We start from the raw sequence: 7,786 nt of genomic DNA, 5'->3' as shown, positions 1-7,786 counted from the left end.
GTCTACTAGGGAAAGCAGACCACCAGCCAGATTGACATATGCTCAGAAAGGCAAAGCAATTCAGGTGGAAACCACCAACTATGCTCTTATGACTACCATCATGGCTACAGAGGAGCCAGTGTACCAATTCAGGTGGAAACCACCAACTATGCTCTCATGACTACCATCATGGCTACAGAAGATGCAGTAGATAAGCCAGAATGGCAAACTGCTATGAATGAAGAAATGGATGCTTTGTATAAAAATAACACTTGGGAATTATGCGACCTTCCCCCAGGAAAGAAGGCCATAGCCAACAAATGGGTATACAAAGTGAAGTACAATCCAGATGGCAGTATTCAGAGATACAAAGCCAGATTAGTTGCAAAAGGATTTGCACAACAATATGGCCAAGATTATGATGAGACTTATGCTCCAGTAGCAAAGATGGATTCCATATGGTTCTTGATATCACTAGCGACACTCAGTAAATGGAATGTGTATCAGTTCGATGTCAAGAATGCATTTCTCAATGGTTATCTAGATGAGGAAGTCTACATGCAACAACCAGCCGGTTATGTTGAACCAGGAAAGGAGAACAAGGTTTGCCATCTCAAGAAAAGTCTCTACGGCTTAAAGCAAGCACCCAGAAGTTGGTACAGCAGAATTGACAAGTATTTTTCTGATCTGGGATACATGAAGTCCAATGCAGATCATACTCTCTACTACAAAGTTCAAGGGGAAGATATTACTATTGCACTTTTGTACGTAGATGATCTGATTGTGACAGGAAGCAAGGATAGCTTCATCAGAAAATTAAAACAAGATTATCTGCAGAGTTCGACATGAAAGATCTTGGACTTATGCACTATTGTCTTGGAATTGAGTTCTGGAGAGATTCAGATAGCACATTCATGAGTCAGCTCAAGTATGTTGACAGTCTCCTGAAGAAGTTTCATATGGCAGATTGCAAGATTGCAGCCACTCCCATGGAACAGAGTTTGAAACTTACTAAAGATACAGAAAAGCCTACAATCAATGACAGATACTACAGGCAACTGATTGGATCTCTTATATATCTGACAATCACACGGCCAGATATTTGTTATGCAGTAAGCTCACTAGCACAGTTTATGGCAAATCCAAAACAATCTCACTGGAATGCAGCCAAAAGAGTCTTGAGATACATCAGAGGTACAAGACAGTTTGGGATAGAATACAGAGGAAGTCATCCACGGTTGCATGGATACTGTGACAGTGACTATGCTGGAGATCATGAGACCAGGAGATCGACAAAGGGATATGCATTTTTCCTTGGTCAAGGTGCTATATCATGGTTGTCAAACAAACAGCCAACTATTTCTTTGTCTTCGACTGAAGCAGAATATAGAGCACTCACTACAGGTGCATGTGAGGCTATATGGCTCAGAAGACTATTGTCAGAAACATATTACTTTGATGAGTCAAAGCCAACAACAATATACTGTGATAATCAATCGACTCAAGCATTGGCCAAAAATCCAGTATATCACTCCAGAACAAAGCACATTGATGTCAGAGAGCACTTCATCAGAGAAAGAGTGTTACTTGGTGACATCACACTACAGCATTGTGATAGCAAAGAAAATGTTGCAGATATCTTTACCAAACCACTCGGTAAAGAGCTATTCGAGAAACACCGACTAGCTCTTGGTTTGATGCAGAGGAAGGACATTCCCATTAAAGGGGTGTAATGCTCAGTCCTTCTTCGATTCCCCAGAATCATCATCTTGAGGGAAGGCCTACTTCATGATGTTGATCTTGAGGGAAGGTGTTGAGAGTTCACGCTCAACATCATGTGATCATGTGTGCATAGCACCATCACGTGATCATATGTGCATAGCACTAACCTTATAGAGTGCTATAAAGGAAAGGGTTAGATCCCCTAACCCTAACCCTAAAAGGGTTTGTATATATTCTATTTTTTCAACTAATTCTAGTGTACAGTTAGTCATTTGTGGTGTGCTCTCTAGCTGTGCCCTCTCTCCTCATCTCCACTCTTCTCCTCTCCCCTCTTCATATTTTGTCAGGTCTCTTGCCATTGACCCTTTTGTGTAGAAGAGATAGCTTCTGTATAAGTAGTAGGGTCTTCATGAGAAACCATTGCATGATCAATTATGTCAAAGTCATCAACACAATCATGAGTAGAAGGATGTTCAAAATCAATAGGCAGATCAACATAAATATCAACACTATCATCAGAAGCATGTGTGTATGCAGGATGCGAATCAAGATTGTCAACACATTGCTCTATAGATGGAGTAGTAGTAATGCCATCAGATGAAGGAGTAGAATGACATCAGAAGTAGAATCATCATTTGACAGTGGCGGGATAATCCATTTTCCCATGATGGGAAATTTATTCCCGATGGGCTACTGCAATAGCCCGACGGGCCCTAGCAAGAGATGGCTAAATCCAGGCGGGCTATCTAAATACATAATATACTCCCCAGATTTGGACAAGCATGTAGAGACAACTCCTTAGGCAGCACACCCTTGCTAAGGCTTAGTTGTTCACTGTTCTTAGAACTAAGCTCTGAAATGATTTGTTGATTGGGCCATTTGTGCTACTCTTGGGCTGTGTTGGTCCCTGATACAAACATTTCTTTGAAGTGTTGATGAGACCTAGCTTGTTACGCAAATTGGGATATTTGTCCTTTGTTGGGCAAGGGTAGTCCATGATACATATCATTGCAAGGACCTTCGACACTTAGTTTGTTAATTGTAGAGTTTGTGTTTATGTATTTGGGCCATTTGTCCTTCTTTGGGCAAGAGTAGTCCTAATATCTATTCTCACGTGTTGCTTGTGATTGTATGCTATTTGTTGTGTATTGTGGGCTACGAGTCCTATTATTGGGCAGTAGTAGTCCTCGTGTGACGTTTCTGACATAGGTATTGTGCAATGGATGAATCTTGGGTTAGTTGTCCTATAGTGAGTTGGGCAAAACTAACCCTTGAGGAGGCCATTCGTCTTACTTGCATTTGTGTTTTGTTGTGTGGTTGACTTTTGGGCATTGTGTCCTATTTTGGGTAGTATATTTCCTAAAGAAAAGCTCATGATTGTGTGATTATTTTTTGAATCATGTGTATCTTGTACTGATAGGCATGTGTTGCAATCTATGTACATGTATTTTTCAATAAAAATTTTTATATAGGACCACCTGTGAAGACAATAGAGAGGCTTTCAAATTATACATTGGTAACTCTAGGGAGAATATTATTGATTGCTACTAGATCTCAGGTATGCAAAAGCTTATGTTTTTTTAATTTTGCAATGTTTTAATAATTTAGAGTATATGTAAGTGCTATTGCCTATTGCTTTTGCAAAATGTTAGTTTAGTATTTCATTGTTGCATGTTCATACTATAAACTCTATGAAATATGAGTTAATTGCTTATATGTGTTCATGGAAAATCATGTTATAAAGGTTGATGTAAAAGATGTAGATTCCTTAGTCATTATTGCAAGCTAGAAGTTATTGACTCTCATGAGGGATTTGTGATAATTAGGCCTTATACTAGAAAAAAGGAGTCAATGGAAGATGGTACAAATCCTAGTTTAGGGCAAGTCAGTCGGCCATGCTCATCACAAGGCTCTAGACCACAAGCAATAGTTACGGAATCTAATCCTAATCAAAAATGCAAAGCAAAAAGTTGCCTGGTGCTGAGTGGCAATTTTTTGATAACTTAAATGGCAAGTATTATGATTAGGTTTGCAAATACTATAAAGTGTAGAAGGGTGGTGGAGCCCCACATATTAGAGATCACTTCTTTAGCAAAAATCTCAAGTGAATAGGAAAATGCACCTATCCTGATAGGCAGAGACTAGCTACAAGGCTTAGGGAAGATATAGCTAAGGAAGAAAAGAAGACAAGGTGTCATCGAGGAACAAGGCTTGGCACTGCTTTTGCATGCACAAACACATCACATGACAATGTGGCCAGTGGGATGCACATTGATGTAGACAGAATAGATCTGGATATTGAGACTGAATCAAATGTTTCATAGGCCAATATACATGTCACTGAAAGGATGCATGAAAATAAAAAACCGAGTTCATCTCAAACACCTTCTTCAATGATGAGGCAAACATCCTTGTGTGAAAGCTTTCGAGGGCCTTTGTTGGAAGATGCATAGTATGCACTTGCAGAGGCAATATTCTTCATAGGATCATCATTGTCGATGGTAGACAAGCAACCATGGAAACATGCATGGAAGAAGATTGGTGAATTCGGTCCTAGTTTTACTCCTCCATCTTATCACAATACTAGGCATTCTTTACTAGACAAATGCACTATGAAGAGGTGAAAGAGAGAGTCAACCGAGTAGTCTTAAATAATCTTGATCTTTCGGGATGTACAATTGTGAGTGACAGTTGGTCAAATGTACAACATCGCCCTCTCATCAATGTAATGGTTGTCTCACCTCATGGCGAACACTTTTTAAGAGCTATTGATAGCTCTAGTCAAATCAAGATGGGCACTTACGTAGCACAAATTATTGCTGATGTTGTTAATAGTCTGGGAGCACCAAATGTGGTACAAGTGGTGATGGACAATGCAAAAAATTCTCGAGCTGCAGGTAAAGAAACTAATAGGATTTACTCATGTATATATGCTACTAGTTGCAATACCCACAACTTGAATTTGGTTCTGCGGGATTGGCAGAAGAGTGATGATACACAGTGGTTCAAGGATCCTATCGAAGATGCTCGCAGAATAGCAAAATTTGTGCTTAATGGACAATGAGTCCTTGACATCTTTCAACCACATATGAATTCAATGTTAAAGCTACCGGTAGAAACAAGATTTGCTACTCACTTTTACGTTCTTGAGGCTTTGTTGAAAAACAAAGATCGTATTAAAGAGACATTCTCATGCACCCTCTATAGAAGGTGGGAAGAGGTTCAAAAAGAGAGCATACGCAATAAGAGTGTTGAGATGAAAAAATTAGTTGAGAAGGACTTGTTCTGGAAGAGATGCATACCATGTAATGATGCCTGTGGTGTATTCTATCAAAGCTCTTGACACAAAAATGCCTAATGTGGGGAAGGTATGAATGACTTGGTGGGGTGTGCAACAGAGCCTGCAGGACCCAAAAATGCTGAAAGAATCGATTGTATCTACATGGAGAATATCATACACTATGAGAGAATGAAATGTGATGTTGAAATACTTCCATCGAAGGTGGGTATCTGCCCATAGTTCATTGGATAGTGTAGGATATCTTTTGAAACCTGAGGACTGGAATATGCAGCCTGAGACTGAACAAGAGGTCATGGATGACTTCTATCAAGTAGTCAATACATTCTACCCGGACAGAGATCAAGCTACTCAGTGCATTTCGGAGTTCACCAAATAGAGAATAAAAGAGGGTAGGTTTAGCGGCACTTTTGTACACGAAATGGCCAAACAACAACCAGCATGGAAGTGGTGGATGTTGAATGGTACAAGTTGTGAGCTTTTGAGGCCATTGGCAATGTGTGTACTTGCTCAATGTGCTTCAAACTCCAGTTCGGAGAGAAATTGGAGCATGTATAAGTATGCGCATAGTACTATTCGAAATCGATTGTTGGTCGATTGAGCTGAGAAACTGGTATATATGTATTGCAATAATTGTATCCTATTGGACATTGAATCTGATGCCTATGAAGAGCAAGCTCCACGGTGTCTTTTGACTCTCAAGCCATTGAAGAACCAAATGATGATGTGGAGATTCAAAGAGCAGTTGTAACGGAGCAAGAGATTGAAGACAATTTGGAATTGGAAGTTAATGAAAGAGATGCTCTGCTTAATGTCCAAGCAGAAACACTCAACAATGAAGAGGAATAGAATTTGTAGTCATTTCCAACATATGTCCACACTTTAAAACAAGACTATATACAAAATGTTGTAGGCTTCAAACAAACTTTAATTATCTATAAACAAGACTGAACAAGCTTTCATGCAGAGTAAATATCGCTTATATATTTCATGAAATCAAACTGTAGGGTTGTCAATATTACATATCAAATTTGTATTTTGTAATGTCACTATGTCACTGAGGAGAATCATTACGGATTCCTTCCTCATAACCCTGAAAAAGGTCACAAATAAAACTTGACATGGCTGGTGTAGTTCCTGTTTGCATATCATAGTATCTCTCAAGGCCAAATAGCTCGAACAGTGCACAAGATAGTGGAACAAGACATATTGGACATACATGGCTTACTTTCATATGCTTTATCAAGCATGAGAGGTGCAAATAGTGCAGACATAGCAAATTGTAATGCCCCAACCATGAGTCAAATGAGTTGTTGCATGTAGGACGTTCATTACAATCTTCAGCGCCTTCCCCTACTTCATTTTGGACATCTTTCAGATGCTTCACAATGATGGAGCTAGGAGTTGAGTCATTCTGATGCTTCAATGACTCTGTAAGCTGCTTCACCAACTGCTTTAGCTCAGCCATCTCTCACACCATGCTTTCATGTCTAGCTTGAGGTTGCACTAGATGAGGTGGCATTTGAGTTTGTGCAAACTCAAGCCACCTCTTCGTTTTTGTCTTCTGTTGGCTCAACCTCTCAAGGAGAGAATTTGCATGTACCTTCAAATCTAAGGCATCTCCTTGAAGTGCTAGATTCATCTCTTCCTGTGTGAATGTGATAGTCTCCCTCTTGATATCATGTACATTGTGAACAACCTCTTTAGAGATGAAGTCCATGCTCTCGCCTCAGATAAATTGCATGTATAACATTTTTGCAAAGAATAACGGGAAATCGGCATGGGGGATGCCCAAACACTTCAAGGTAGATCCTCTCAGTGTTTGCCTTTATGTCATCATTCATGCACTTTTCCACGTTCCATCATCCCTTTCGAGACTCTCTTAATGACACTGGACATATCGAACACACATCTTCAACGAAAACCGACTTCTTGATTTCCTTTCACTGAAGGGATGCAAGGTTGGCCCACTTGCTAGTTCTGGCAGCAACACGAGCTGCTCCCGTTGGCCAAGGCTCTATTTACAAGGGCACATAAGAAGCAAGAACATGTATGGAGAGAATTGAATCTCAAAGAGAACATGCGAGAAGCTAATCTAGGGGACTATGAGAGTGTGTCAACTGATGATAAAATCATCGAAGCATTGAAGAAGGGACTAAAAAGTGCTCAAGAAAGGTGTGAAAGTTTGCATATGAAGCCAAAGGGTGAGAATATGAAGTGGTGGATGGAACCTTGGTCAAATGGATTTGCAGATGCATATTCACAAGAATCTGATTCTGAAGAAGAAGACCAATGTCAAGCAGATCATGTGTCAGAAATAGATGATAATGACAACGATGCCTCCATAAGTGAAATCAGACATGTGGTGGATTCTCTCCTAGATGAACAAGAAGCAGTGAGCCCAGTTGTTACCATTGATGGTAAAACTCTCTTCAAGTCCACATTGGTAAGCCAACTTAATGGAAATCCCACACTCTCTAAAGTTAGACTCACAAGGGTTCGCCAAGGAGTATACTACTCTAAGGAAGATATACCTCTTGCTACATCAAATGAGAACCTATTTGGAATAGGTTCCGATTGTGCCATATTCTTTCATGAAGAACACAAAACAAGGAAAAGCAAAAGGAAATGCAATCCAAGATCTTTGCAAAAAAAGAAAACACAAGCTATATGGTACCTTGGACGAGTTCAAAAAATGAGGAGAAAGGTTGGTGGGGGGTATGTGGAATATAAAAGAGGGTTCAACCTTTCAGATAGACCTTTTGGAGTACAAGTCCAGCTTGGGTG

Source organism: Dipteris shenzhenensis, chromosome 10 (genome assembly GCF_047967505.1).
Source record: "Dipteris shenzhenensis isolate YYH24624 ecotype China chromosome 10, Dip_SZ_1.0, whole genome shotgun sequence".
NCBI classification, from domain to species: Eukaryota; Viridiplantae; Streptophyta; class Polypodiopsida; order Gleicheniales; family Dipteridaceae; genus Dipteris; species Dipteris shenzhenensis.
The sequence above is the reverse complement of the archived record's forward strand: the minus strand, read 5'-3'. Positions refer to the sequence as shown.